At 46.8% G+C, this 15,481-nt stretch overlaps 1 protein-coding gene across 2 annotated transcripts in view; it reads right to left on the bottom strand.

Moving 5' to 3' along the window:
* LOC102576723 (transmembrane protein 263) overlaps positions 1–15,481 on the bottom strand; it is a 313,136-nt gene that overhangs the window by 5,016 nt on the left and 292,639 nt on the right. The gene's annotated exons all lie outside the window — the stretch shown is intronic.

Here is a 15,481-nt window from a genome sequence, read left to right as displayed (position 1 = left end):
TCCTCTCCCAAGGTTTTCATCTTCTTAGAATGCCTTGGGGATGCTCTCCTTAGGTCTCTGGAGCAACCAGTAAAGAGACTGTACCTAGCTCATAGCCCTGTACATTTCAGGAAGCTTTATGTGTGCTGGGTAATTGCCCATGTGCTACAGAAGGGATCAGTCAAGCTCCATTATGTACCATGAAATATTTGTGACCTGATTGAAGGTATTCCCCATTACCTAGATATGTAAGCCCTCTCCTTCTTCCACCCTATCTAATGCTGGCAAGGCACACTGTTTACTACCATCTAATGCTGGCAAGGCACACTGTTTACTACTATGTCACATATTAGAGATTGCTAGCATGGGATACCAAAACTACAAGAGCTGAAAAGGGTGAAATTCTAGTGGGCCTATGGACACTCAGAAGTTAGAGTAGGTATACATTGGAATTGGCAGTGTGACTGTGGCATAAACAAGTATACCCTCAATGGCTTGACTTAAGCTAGCACAGAAAAACACTACAGTAAAGATATAATAGCATGCCCTTCAGCTGGGGACCCCAGCGTGATGCTCAGGTTGCTAGCTGGTGCTGAAGGCAATGTCACCATACCTTCACTGCTATTATTATGTATCCTAGCTGGGTGAAAGCTGGCATGGGTATGCCCACCCATGCTGCAATCACACTTCCCAATTCTGGCAGAGACTTGTCCTGAATGCATAGCCTGGTGCCGCGTTCACCATTTGCTGGGGAGATGGCTGGTCGCCACCTTCTACTTGTGGTGTCCTAATTTTTCATCTCTGATGTTGTCTTGTACGCTGTCCCCTCACCTTGCATCTGCTGCAAAGAATCAACTGTTCTTTGTAGTAGGGTGAGATATTTTAGGTACTGTGGTTTCTCATTTGCTGCTAGTTCTATACAGGAGCAATACTACAACCAATCTCATGAAAACAGCAAAGGAATCATGGTGGGCAGGAGAGGAAACTTCTATTGGGAATACCGAAGTATTGAGACAGTAGTCCTTTCTAACCCAGTGCTGACCCATGAACCCATTTTAATTCAGTAGCTGAGTTTTTAATGGGGACATGCTCCCCATGATCTGGGAAGTGAGGAAACCATGGAGATGAACAGTAAGCTGTTGAAAGTCTACAAGCAACATGGCATAATGACATGCCTGCACAGATCCCAGGCCAGTAGTCCTGTCAGAACTAGTACGTCACTTGGCAAAGAGCACTGCAAAGATTCTGTAATCGCTGTGAAGGCAGATACTTCCAGGAGCTCAGTGAGATCTCTTAGCACTTCTACGTTCTCTGGAACATGCAAAGGAACTGAGCCTGGAATATATTTCACCAAAAAACCTCTCAAAGCAACTCAGTAATGGAATTCCCACTGAGATGCAGCATCTTGTTCCCAGCCACATCCCTGGAGTGCACTGGGTGAATGGGCCACTGACACTTGAATGTTACAGGCAATTATCCCAGTGAGTGGAGAACAGCTTACTATAATTTAAACACGGGCTGCAAGATGGCTATAGTTTCTTCCCTTGGGTCCTAGGGATTCACAGATTTCATGCTGCAACTTGTGCTCACTTTTGCCCTCCTCTCAGCTCTAATGACCACTGCTCCTCTTAAAGGGAGCCCCCCGGTTTGTTTACTCACGTAGCCAAACCAGTGAGCTATGCTCCTCTTTGAATGCTAATAATATTCCAGTCAACAGAAGAATCCATCTGGAAAACTCCCTTTTGATATCTCCACCCATTTTCATTTTTCACGCAGATTACAGCCAATATTGATTCAGTCAGTGGATCTCTTCTACTAGCAAGCAAACGACTTGGGAGCTTCAGAAAGCATATTGAATAGCTAACAGCACAGCAAGGCCGTGTGATGTTGTACACCATGGCTGATGGGAGCTGTCAAAGCCATATCTACTATGCAAAACCTATTACTGCTGTTTTGCTCCCCTTCCCAACACCTCCATCACTGTTTTCTTTATCCACCTGATCCTTGTTGCCATAAGTGTAGACTGCGAGCTCTCTGGAGCCAAAACCGTCTTTTCTGTGCAGCACAACAGCAATCTTAAGTGCTGCTGGGAAACATGCTTTAAGAAGCAACATGCCAACAGTGCCCAGCACCAGCAAAGGATATATTTTACCCCTGGAAGAATTGGCTTCCCCAGTATACATACAGAGGAAGGGAGGATTTATACCTCACTGTGCAGGTCTGAAATGTACTGTGTATGATAAGCACAGCTGCATCCCATCAGATGGATGACTAACAGGCTGCCCCACTGTCACTCCGGGAGGAGGAACACAGCTCCAGCTCTTTTGCATGCAAACAGCAAAAGGAGTATCTTTGTAGTCTCCGCCCTGGTCAGGTACGTTGAGTAAACTGGGGCCTCCTTGGTTCAGATAGTGTCCAAGGAGCATTCCTTGGTATCACGCAGGCTGCTTAGGAGGATCATCAGTAACCTGCAGCTAAATCTTGAGACAGGGTGTTTGCTGGGGGTTATCAGATGACAGGTCTGAATAAGCTCTGGATGTTCCCATGCTGAGCTGACCAACCTGGTCTGCAATATTGGGTGTGACCAGTGTTCCTGCTGAATTTCTGGTATGGGCCAGGTGGTTCAAATTCTTCCTGTCCTACAGAAGATTTCCTACCCCCAAGGGCTCCCAACTCATGCCCTGCATATAGTTTGCATGGAGTTAATTTGTGCTTCCTTGGGCTCCCACCCAGCTGGGGGAGTCCACAGTGGTGCAGTACAGTGGTGGGGGCACCTGCATGGCCTGGTGCAACACAGGGGGAGGGCACCCACACAGCGTGCAGCTCAGGAAGCCTGTGGGCCCACACAGTATGTGACTCCTGGATGCTTTAGAAGCTGGATAGCTCTGCCCTGCCCTACACGGTAGGATGTCAGGGTAGAATGTCAAACAATGAGTTTCTATGAAGCAGCACTGAATAAGCTCTGGGACTCTGAATATCTTCTGTAGTTTTAACTCACTTCCTCCGCTGTGAAGAACAGTCTCTACTTATGGGAATGTTGGTGCTTGGCTTCTTACCAAGACTGCAAGAGCAGAGATGGACTAAACAGGAAGCCCAGTAAACCAACCACACTGCCAATCAGGACCACTTGGAGGGCGGAGTAGAAGCTTGGTTTGGTCCTATTTTTAGATTCAAAAGTCTTATTCTCCCTGGCAGGACAGAGTCACTAGAGTCTTTTCCTCCCTGCAGTGTATCCTCCCCCCAAAGTGCAATACCTTCCTTAAACATGGAGGGGAACCCACCAACTCTTGGTCCTGTTAGAGAGTCACAGTGCAGACTGACAGGGCTCTAAGCACTCGCTAGGAGTCTGCATGCTCATGGTTCGGTGATGGAGCCCTGCTGTGGGAAGCTTTGGGACCCTGTCCACAGTTCCAATCAACACTTGAGCCAAATACATTAAATGAGATACTGATGCCTGTAGGTGGATCACCCAGAGACCCAGAGGGAAGAAGGCAAATGCAGATGAGATGGGGAGAGATGCTGCTCTGCCTGCAGAGTTAGAATGCGTTGGAGAAAGTGTCAAGAAGCATTAAGAAATTAAGTCAAGGACAAGGGAGCCTTCTAATTGTGTTAGGCACTGAATCAACAATGCTGTGGTGTGCGCTAGGACAGTGGTTCTCAACATGATCAGGGGCCAGCAGGGCAGGCCCTACGAGGAGAGGCTACGGGACCTGAACCTGTTCAGCCTCCACAAGAGAAGCCTGAGGGGGGATCTAGTGGCCTGTTACAAACTAGTCAGAGGGGACCAGCAGGCATTGGGGGAGTCCCTGTTCCCCCGAGCACTACCAGGAGTGACTAGAAATAACAGTTACAAGCTGGCAGAGGGTAGATTCAGTCTAGACATCAGGAGGCGCTACTTCACTGTCAGGGTGGCTAGGATCTGGAACCAACTTCAGAGTGAAGTAGTGCTGGCTCCTACCCTGGGGGTCTTTAAGAGGAGGTTAGACGAACACCTTGCTGGGGTCATTTGACCCCAGTACTTTTTCCTGCCACGGCAGGGGGTCAGACTTGATGATCTCAGGTCCCTTCCGACCCTAACAACTATGAAACTATGAAACCTTTTGTGTACCCATCTGTAAACCAGTGGCCAGTCTTGACGCGCTCTCCCCCCCCCCACACCCACCCACCATGTGCGGGATCCGAGGGGGTTTGGGATGGGGGGGGGTGGGGAGGTGAAAGCAGCCCCTGGCAGGCTGGAACTCTGCCAACCTGCAACAGAAAGGCCATGGTTTCCTGTGTTTTTCCATTTTTTACGTTTTTTGTGACCCTTTCATATATTCTTGTGACCCACAGGTTGAGAAACGCTGCTCTAGGAATCCCCAAAATGGGGAGCACTAAAGCTGAAGCTGCTGCCTGCATTTGGGCTCTGACCCTCTGATGGTGCTCAACAGCAAAAAACAAAGAAGGGGACCTGACCCTTTATAAAATGAAAGCCACTTCACCAGCACATCCAAGCTCTAAATCACTTCCCTGTTGTTTCCCCCTGACTGAGCAGAACCAGCACCATGAAACAACAACTCAGCTTGGACTATTTCTGGTTCCTAAAAGGTGTTACAGGACCCACCGTCACCAAACACAAGGGACTGGAGATGAGGATATGTCAGGCTCAGAGTCCATTCCTCACCCCATTCAACCCATCTAAAGCTCCTTTGCCTTCTCTGGTTAGCTCAACTTCAGGACTGCAATAACCCCCATTGTAAGCTGTCATGTAAGATAAGCATCGGATTTTCAGTGCAAATTAGCCTCTCAGACAACAGAGCAAGCTAAGCGTTTTGATGGTGCAGAGGAGCCCAGATTAAGAGAGAGACAGACAGCAGAGATGAAACTACACAATATAATCGCCGACAGACACACAGCCAGAGCATGGGGAGACACTATTCTCTGGAGCCCGCTGCTGCAGCCCCCGCTGTTTCTGAAAGCTCTCCATCTGTCAAGCTGCTTTCCTTGCCATCAGTGACCTGGCTTTTTCAAGGGTTTCTTCAGCTTCACCTCACCCCATGTCAATACAGAGGGGAAGGGAAAAAAAAGAGAGAGGAATAAAATGCACTCTCGTATATATGCTGATTCTCTGCTTTGAGGTCAGCACCCAATCACAACAGACTCTCATCCACAGCCAGGGCCTCTGACAATCTCTACTGATTTCTGTACAGAGCAGAGACTGTATTCCACTGGGACTCCAGACAAAGCTACGCTTTCTGACCCAATACTCAAAACAGGTACTGTATAGAGCATACAATGTGTGCTAGGATGGTGATGGGTGCACCACATAACAATTTTCAAAGCTGCCGTGGCAAAGCTTTGCATTTTGGTTTGGATATTGTTTGTGACAACAAAACCCATGGCCTGGACCCTGGGGTCATTCTTTTTCTCAACAACTATTGGCAGATGGTAGGATGGCAAAGAGAAACCTTCTCTTTAAAAGTGGATTGGTATTGTTCTTTCCTGATGACCTACAAGAACAGCCCCAGGGCAAGAGAGGGATGTGTCCAGGAGCTCAGGTGACCATATGGGACAATGTGAAATCTGGGACAATGTGAAATTCAGGACACAGCCACTCCCCCACCCCCCTGCTGCAGGCAGAGGTGGGGGCAGGGCACCACTAGTGTTACTATTCAGGCAGCTAAGGAGTCAATGGTCTGTTAATGACCCATGGTTTTTACAGATGTTAAACAAGCCCCTTTTTAATGGTTATTCCACTAATCACGATAACCTATTAGAGCAAATCTGCTGCCTGCTAGGGCTTCCTTTTTTACAGCTTCTGCTGCTCTGCCTCCCTGCCCTGCACTCAGGACACTTGTTTTAATTGGGCCCGGCCTCTTAAATCTGGGTCTCTCCCAGCCAATCCGGGACATATGGTTACCCTACCAGGAGCAAGACATGGGATCTTTCTTTTTGAGGACACCAGTGCCAGCCCAGGCCCAGACTAAGGGAATGGTGTTGACTCAGGGAATGACTCATGGAGCCATTCACAAACAGAGCAGTGTTTTCGATGTGGTCCTAAGTTTTGGGGAGAAGAGGAAGGGGCTAGCTGGGTTGAAAAGAAGGGGTTGCTAATTCAAAAGTAATCCAAACAGACAGTTACCTGTAATGCCCACTAGTTCCAGGCTGTGGCCGGATAGAAGCTCATTTACAACCTCAGCTGCTGTGACACCCCCACAACTGTAGTTGCTCTGCAATGAATGCTGCCACTTTACACCAAGATGGTTGCCCCCCCCTTAAATGTTAACTCATGGGGTCTGCAATCATGAAGACATGCTTGCCTCTCACTGCCACGCATCTGCTTGGGAGTGAATGAAATGGGGGCAGCTGTCTCTGCAGCCTAGTTTGCCACAAGTCTCTTCACTGGCACAATGAGCTTTAATTGTTCCCTGCTCATGCCCTGGCAGCATTATTAGCTGCTGCAGCATCTACCTCAAAGTGTTGATAGACAGAGTTCAGGAGGGTAAATGAACAGTGATATGGAGTGGCTTGTTTTCCTGAGCTGAGCCTTGGGGGATAAGCACTGTAAACTCTGAAAGAGTGAGGATGTGCACTGCATTTGGTTTCTGCTTTCAGAGTTAGTTGGGAATTTCTGACTACAAACTGATATTATTTTTAAGATGGAGGGGCGGCGCTGGGAGGTGTCAGTTCACTGAAATGCAAACTGCAGAAACACACCGTTTCTCATCAGGAAAACACCCTCCAGTCCAGGGTGGGAATCCAGTCCATTCAAAACCAGAAAGAGTCCCATCACCAGCCGGCCAGTATGCTGGTGCCTAAGGCTGGACTAGGTGACCTCCTGAGGTCCCTTCCAACCCTAATTTTCTATTATTCTATTCTATGATTCATGCCTAAAATGTTCACTTGGGACGTAGGAAAGAGAGGTTCAAGTCCCTGCTGTGCCCAATACAAACCAGAGTCACATTCCTAGTGAGAATCCTAACCACAAGGCTACTGGATCTTAGGCAAACCTTTCTCATCTTCTCCTGTGGGAGTTGGTCCACTTTGTATTAACAATTCCCTGAAAAAGGTACCTGGAACCTGCTTTTTCACATCCTAATGACTGCGAAATTGGCTGTTCTGGGTGTCTGCTTTCAAGTGAAAGCAAATGCATCCTGATACAAAAGAAGACAGCTTCTGATATCTCAAAAATTTTCACATGGGCTGGGAAAACGACGTTTTGCCTAGCGTTAGCTGCTCACTGTACAGAATTGTCAGGCTAGCCTTTACCTAGGTCTTTATTGTTCTGGGTCAAGTGTATATTGGGAGATTCTCCCTTCTATTTGATTCCTGATTTATTATTTTCCTTCCACTTCCACCCTACTAAGCACTGTAGACCCATCTGCACTGAAGGTTTGCAGGACATGATCATAACATATTTTCTTTTGTAGAAAAGAGGGGCCTCAACTATATCCCTGAGCTGAGGGTAGGCTCAGGGTTTAGCACAGTTAATGTTCAGTGTGCAGTACAAATTGGAACTGTGTTAGGGGAAAGCCAGCACCATCTACTGGAAGGGATGCTGAACTTGCACTCTGGGGCGCTTGTCCACAACATCAGCTTTTTCCTGCTAAAGATGTTCCTGGTTTTAATTCTGTTCTTTGCTCTAACGTTCACCCCCTGTAGGTCCTGGGGAAAGTCACATCACCTCTGTTCTTACTCCCCCCATCTCCCTTCCTCTTACTTATCTAAACAGATTGTAAACTCTGAGGAAGCCTTCCCTCTCTCTGTTTGCACAATGCCCTGGCATATTTGTCTTGAGAGACGTCCAAATACAAACATTTCCCACAACATGGTACCGGCTGTACAAATAGATGGACCCACATGAGGGTCCTCTGGCAGAAATGCATCTGGCATCCTCTCTTCATGAATTAGCATCAGGAGGAAGGAAATTCTGACATGGCATTTCTAAAACAGCCTCCAGCAGGAAAGCATTCCTCCTTTCTCAATGTATAATGGATGCAGTACTTGTATTGCTAGCTGGGTAGGTCATTCAGCACCTACCATATGCCATATTACTGGTTACACTCTAGAGAGACATTCCCAAAAGGACTTGATTTAAAGCTGCCCTGGAGAAATTTGAGTGGCAGCCATTTCCAATGGCGCTCACCCTCCTACGCCAATCTCAGTTTCTAGTACAGGCCACAATAATTGTGACCTATGTCAGGTCAGAGGACACACTGACAGGTATCAGCCGGACTTCACTGTTCACTCTCACAAGTGGTAAAAGCATTGAAAACAGCCCTCAAACCTAGCCTGGCTGGACACCACGTGTCCTCTTTGCCCTCAGCTATTAGCTTTTGAATCATTGAAGGCCTGTGTTTTAACACCTGGAAGAAAAGGCATGCAAAACACCATCGGAAATCCAGACTACCGTACTTATCTTTCTATTGGTGTTCCACCACTGTGACTGGGAGATTTAGGACTGTAAGCACTTTGCATCTCTTCCTATCCAAACATACAGTGCCTAGCACATCGTGGCCTGAACTGAACTGGAATTTGGGGTAAATCGTAATACTTAGGTTGAAATGCAAAACTCTAGAACTCTTGGTTCAGAGATGATCCCTTTTATCAGACCAACTAAGACATAGCAAAAAAATTATCTTTTTCTTGTAACTGAAATACTTATGATTGAAACATTCTACATTCATACTGCCAGAACAAATCCCACAGCAATATTAGGGCTCGATGAGTCTGTGGCCATAAACTTTCATGATGGGGAGAGCTTTCATATTCAGAATGGCATTTCCCTTTCCAACAACATTGGCTGATCTGTAAAAGAATTTTTTTTTTTTTTTAAAAACCCCACTGCTTGTAGGATCAATGCTAACTTCACTGTTTCGTGCTCCCCACCCTGCTGGTCCTGATGCAGTAATTCCACTCTGTTCTCAGACCGGCTTTCAGCAGGTAGTGACGGTATCTGGCGTGAAAAGACCCTAAATGAGTTAGAGGCTCTTGTTAAACAGTCCTTTTAATTCTGCTCCAATAAAGACACAGGAGAAAAATAATCAATATTTGTAAAATGGAAAAGGACAAAAATCTGTAGAGAAATAAAGGTCATTTTCATGCTTCTATGAGGGCTTTACAAACAATGGAGAGTAAATAACATAATCCAAGCTTATGTAAGAAAGGACTTTTCTTTCATGCTCTACTGCTGCCTGGTGGGTTTTACACTAAGGCCGGCTCTGTTAAGCCTCTATCCCTGCAGGCTCCAGCCCCCTCAGTCTCACACTGGCTGCGATTCCTCCTCCTATCTCTGTGTTGTTAATTCTTACAAAGAATTAGGAAGAAACAAAGAGCAGGAGGGGCAGTGGTGGTAAGCCGTCCGACTTTGAGTAAGAAGGCGCATCAAACTGCAGAATCGGAGACAGAGTTGTAATCTCGGTGCTTCCACGGGCTGCTGCAAATATTTCCGTGTCCTTCAAAACCCACACTATTGAACAAGTCTTCACACCTTTGCAGAGGTAACTTTCATTAACTATTTCACACACAGTCAATATATTTAAGACTGTCTACAAGGATATCTCAGGCAGTTAGGATCAACAACCCTAATATAAGCAGGCCATGGTCTAGTCACTTTGCTACCAAGGATATGCACCCACGCAGCAAACAGAAGTGTGACTGCAAGCCAGGTGTGACCATAGCTTTTATCTAACCAGCACTGTAACAGCAGCAGTAAAGGTGGGACCGTATGGGGTAGCTAGCTGACAATGTACCTGGGGTCTCCTGTGAGCTTGTGTACAGCTGTCACTTGCCTTTTTGGGTTAGATTATAGCTCCCACAGGTAGACTTATCATTAGGGACCTACCTAATTTGCAGCAAGAGAAAGCAACTTTTGTGGCTTGGTCATGGCCTGAAGAGCCAATTTCGTGGTCATTTTGCAGTGGCCCTAATTGGCGCAGAGGCCCCAGGGGGAGGAGGGATGAGGGGCAGCTGTCATATTGGCTGCTGGTTGCCCTTTGTAGACCCCACTTTTTGGCACTGACTAGTAGAGAGCCGCAAGGGGGCAGCTGCCATCTTGGCTGCTGCTCTTTGTGCTGTCCCGCCAGCCAGCGCCTTTCCCCATCCTGGGCAGGCTACAAAACCAGGTCTCAGCGGCAGTGAGGACCACTGGCTCCTGCTGGGGGGCTAGCATTTTATTTTTATTAAGGTGTGTTTTGGGGGGGTTGATTTCCTGGGAAAATTACAGCCAATGCCATTTTCCACGGCAACTGTCGTTTTTCGTGGTTTCTGTGAAAATTGCGAAACCGTGATTTAAGTAGGTCCCTACCCAACATGCTACAAAGCACACTTCATCTTTGCTGTGTAGACATACCTGCTGTCTTTTGGAAAAAGTGGAAAATGAAGAGACTTCTGTAACCCACGCTAACACAGAGCAGCCCTGTGTCACCTCCTAGCATAGGGACGGGCAAGGTCCGGCCCGCAGGCCAGATCTGGTTGGTTGGATTTCCGAGCTGCTCCTGCCTGCATGGCTTGTGCCGGTGTCCATGGAGACCCCAGCTGCACCTGCATGGGGAAGCTCAGGCTAGGGTTGCCAAGGAGACCAGCCTCAGCTGGCAGTGCACATGGCAGAGCAGTGCAGGGGGCTGCTCCGGTGCCGCTGGGAACTTGGGATGGGGGCAGCTTGTTCTGGAGCCAGAGCAGAGCCACGATCTGTAGCCTGCACATTCCAGGTAGGGGCACACAAGCAGGGGATAGTGGCTCTGCCCCGGCTCCAGACCAAGGAGCCGGGGCAAGCCACGATCCCCTGCTGCCCCCATCCCAAGTTCCCAGTGGCTCCGGAGCAGCCCCCTGAACTGCTCTGCCATGTGCAATGCTGGCGTGGCTGAGGCTGGTCTCCATGACAACCCCAGCCTGAGCTTTCCCATGCAGGTGCGGCTGCGGTCTTCATGGCACAAGCCATGAGGGCAGGGGCTGCTGGGAAATGGAGTCCGGCTGCTGGCCAGATTGGCCATTTTGCCCACTCCTGTTCTAGCAGGTAGATCTAGAACCCCGCTACCGCCTCCTTGAAGGGACGTGGTTCCTTTGTTCACGTGGCAGAACAAATCCTGCCTGCACAACCAGAGGTCCTAAGGTTATTCTCTACTGTTGACCTATGTGGACAAAAAATACATGCATTAGGAAAACAGGGAAAGAGGTACCTCTAGAGGTTGTCTAGCCTAGCCCTCTGCCCCAAGGCAGCATCAGCTCCAAGCCATTTCTGATGGATGTTTCTGACCTGTTCTTAGAAAGCTCCAGGTACTGGAGATTTTACAGCTGCTCTAGGAAATATACTTTGGTGCTTAACTACCCTTAGTTAGAAAGCTTTTTCTTATGTCTGATCTAAATCTCGCCTGTTGCAATTTAAGCCTCTTACTTCTTGTCGTATCTTCCTCTTTTCATTCACTTTTTTTTTAACACATATTATTATGTCTCTGCTTGGGTTTTTTGGAAACTAAGCAGCCACAATTCTTTCAGTCCTTCCTCACAAGTCACACTTTCAGTCCTGCCTCACAAGTCACACTTTCTAGCTTTTGTAGATCAAATTGGTCCACATCTTTCTGGAAACTTGTTGTCCAAAACCAAATCACAATATTCAAGCTAAGCCTTTAACCAGTGCTGACCAGAATGGAAGGATTACTTCTTGTGCCTTATACAAGCCTCCCGTTTATACATCCAAGTACAGCGTTGGCTTTTTTCACAACCGTATGACACTGTTGACTCACGCTCAGTTGGTGACCTACTATAACCCAACGTCCTTCGCTTCAGAACTGCTGCCTAGCCAGGCATTCTTCAATTTGTATTTGTTCAGCTGATTATTCCTACCTACCTAAGTGCAGTACTCTGCACTTGCTGTGGTTGAATTTCATTCTATTTTATTTCAGACCATTTCTCCAATTTGTCAAGATCATTCTGAGTTCTAATGCTCTCCTTTAAAGTGCAACCCCTCCAAGTGCAGTAGTGTCTGCAAATGTAGTAAGTGCACACTCCATCCCATCACCCCAGTCATTCATGAAAATATTGAATAGTACTGGGCCCAGGACAGATTTCTGTAGATCCATACTTCATACATCCTTTCAGTTTGAGAAATTGAACCATGGGTAGCTACTCCAAATAAGGTTTTCAGTTAGTTATGTAAACAGTTTATTGTATTTCTTTTAGATCAGTGGCTCCTGACTTTTTAAGACTCAAGACGCACCTCATTAGACTTAAAGCACCTTCTGAAAATGCCAATTTTTAGCTTTATGGGTTTTTGGTTGTAGCTGTGTTGGTCTAAGGACATAGGCAGGCAAGGTTCTTTGAGTAGATGTGATATCTTTTATTAGACCTTTTGACTATGGAAGAATAGAGCGATTCCTCTATTTTAAAGAACTCAAAACCCACAAAAGCTCACAATACCTTTGATGTTATGGATTCCTATTTGAAATCTCTGGGTTTATTTTACGAATCATGTATAGGCGTTTTCACATCTAACAGTAATCATATTGTGCAACACCCTTAAAAGGATCTCATGTTACCCTGATTGAGAATCACTGCTATAGACACTGTTTCAAGGCTTGCTTAAGAAGATGTCACCATAAGGGGCACTGTAAAAAGTCCCACTGAAGTACAAATGTCATGTCTACTGTTTCTGTCTCACCATAATGCTTCTTACTCTGTCCTAGAAGGAAATTAGGTTGGTTAGATGTAACTTGTTCTTTACAAATCTACATTAGCTGTTACTAAACCCCTCATTATCTTCAGGGTGATAACAAATAGATACATTCTTATTTGTTAGAGAAAGCAGGATAAATACTCCTCTCTTTTTAAACAGACACTAGGTCTGCCCTTTTACAGTCTTTTGGAACTTCACCTGTCCTCCATGAGTTCGCAGAGAACTGGTAGAGGCTCTGAGGTTCTGCCAGTTCCCTAAATTTTCTAGGGTGAGGATCATAAGGCTCACCTAATTTGTTAAAAATCTTTTCTGCGTAGTGGGCAGGTCAAGTGAATCTACGGGAGCACAGGAGAATGGACAGAATGCCATCAGAATGAATGTTTCTCCCATGCTGATCCTCCTGTACTTTGTGGGAGGTTTCAGTATTGCCCCTTAAAGAGTCTACTGAGCTGCATTCCCGGTTCCTTCAGTAATCTGGGCTGCAGAGATGCTGGAGTTGTCACTTCTGTGATATTTGAGGCTGCTTATCAGTTGCAATAGGTCTACCTTCACCACACTGTATGGGACGCATCTGAATAACTGACACAGCAGAACTAACACCCTCCACCTTCCTCTGAAGACAGATGTACTTCTCAATCCCCATTCTTGAGGTCTAAACTAATATACTGTTCTTTTGTTATTCCATTCCCACCAAACAGGCAATAAAGGACATTTTTACATGTGTCCCGGGCAGCACAGGGGGGTGCTTAATTAGTGTGCTGTGCTAATGAAAAGCACCCGAATGTCACGTGTATCAGTGTCTCTGGCGCTGAAAAATGGCAGCAGGGTACTTTGAACTAAAGCTTATCAAACAAGCTTTAGTTCAAAGCGCCCTGCCATCATTTTTCAGCACGGGGACACTGATATACATAACATGGGAGGCTGCTGGAGCACAGTAATTTCCGTGCTCCAGCAGACTCAATTAATCGAACTGCCAGTGCATTGGAACCGGCTCCCTGCATGTCTGTAGGAGCCCATTGTGACCAAGGAGCTAAAGAGTGGAGAAGCCCCCCGTACGTCTTGGCTGGCTGGTTTTTGAATTACTCTTGAAACTAGCTTTGGGCATTTCTGGTAGTTGCCTGGAGAATAATGGCCAACTATGAAATAGTTCTACAGTGCCCTGGGGGCTAAGAGCTTCCTGATCTCCCCACTTTGCTTCTGAGTTCCCTGAAGTCCTAGTTTGCTGATGTGTTTCATCCTCCAGCACACACCTCCAGGCAATGGGAGAAGGTGAATCAAACAAGACCCTTCTGACAGCTTGCGCTTCTGTTAGGTAACTCAGTCTATAGACTGCAATAAATCCTTCTGTCTGTGGCAAGAATCTGAGAAACACATACTCAATGATAAGAGCTGGAATGTTTTTCCTGGCATAAAGGGGTGAACACTCAACTATGAGAGCTTCACTAAGAAAGGAGGATGGGAAGGGGCATTTGGTCATGCAGTTCAGTCACCTATGTTGGCAGATAATTATGCGGAGGTCTCCACAAATCATCACTTCAAACCCTTACTCAACTACAGTGAACAAAACCAGGAACACCCTATTAGCTTTACTAAGCTATGCTCCTGCAGGGAAGATTAGATTAATCAGCCTTTGTAGACTGTACAGCCTGTGTAAAGCATGAACTGACATTTGAATGTCAAAACTGAAGCTGACATCATCACTGTCCAAACACATCCACTTAATTCCTGAAGGGTGGCCTGCTCAAAGGTATACCATTTCCTTGTGTGCCCACTGCATACCTCACAGCACACATAGCCAATACCACCCACTTTATCTTCAGTATTCAGTATTTTCTTTGAAATACATGTCAGCTGAGAAATGAGAAATAAATAGATAGGACCTACAAAGCCAGCCAGGCACTAGAGGGAGCACAAATTAATTATCAGTTCTACAGAAATGTGCAGACATAGTTCATTAGTAGCACAGAGGAGACAAATAAAGCAGTCATGTTCAGGAAGCTGAGGGCAAGGGGAAGGAGGAGGTCAAAATTACTGGTGGAGAAGAGAATGCGAGTTTGTAGAACTTTCTTTGAAACTTCAGTCAATGGCAAGGAAATGACAGTGAGCAACAATAACTATTGCTGGACTTATCTCCAGAGATGCTAACAGCCTGCAGTCCCATTGACTTCAAGTGGAGTTTTGGTGCCAGGCATCTCTGAAAATCTGGTCTTAAATCTCTAAAATCTGATACTGGACATTTTATATCTCTATGCTTGAGCTAAACAAGGAACCAGGGAAAATACAAAACAACAACAACAAAAATACAAGGCAAAGTCATGGGTCTCTATACAGCTGTTGGGAGAACCTATGTGGGTTCAGAATGATGGTTGGGCATGCGCCTTCCAGCTGCTGGAACTTCATCCACGGGCACACCTCTGGCTAATGACAGCTGCTCTCAGCCATATCCTTAGCTGGACAGGCACATCAGAGTACAACATGCGTGGCTTAAGTTCTGCAATTTGTGCCATGAATGTAAAATGTCCAGTGCTGCTGACATGAACTAAAGCATGCAATAGGGCGAAGGTGTCAAAAATATGGCCTGCAGGGTGGATTCAGTCTGGCACACTGGGCCACAGGAGGGGACTCGGACCCCACTGGGCATGGCCCCTGGTGGTGAGTTTGGATTGCCATCACTGGACCCCAAGTTTCTGCTGTCCCTACCAGAGTCTACACTGCCCTTGCTGTCCCCGCTCCCACCAGACTCTGCCAATCCAGACCCTGTGCTGCTGCAAGACCCTGTACCACCTGCACCCCTGATGCCCTTGCACTGCTGCTGGACCCTGAGCCCCCAGATCCCTTGCACCCAGGCCTGCA

Source organism: Alligator mississippiensis, chromosome 2, assembly GCF_030867095.1.
Source record: "Alligator mississippiensis isolate rAllMis1 chromosome 2, rAllMis1, whole genome shotgun sequence".
In the NCBI taxonomy this organism is placed as follows: Eukaryota; Metazoa; Chordata; order Crocodylia; family Alligatoridae; genus Alligator; species Alligator mississippiensis.
The sequence above is the reverse complement of the archived record's forward strand: the minus strand, read 5'-3'. Positions and strand labels throughout refer to the sequence as shown.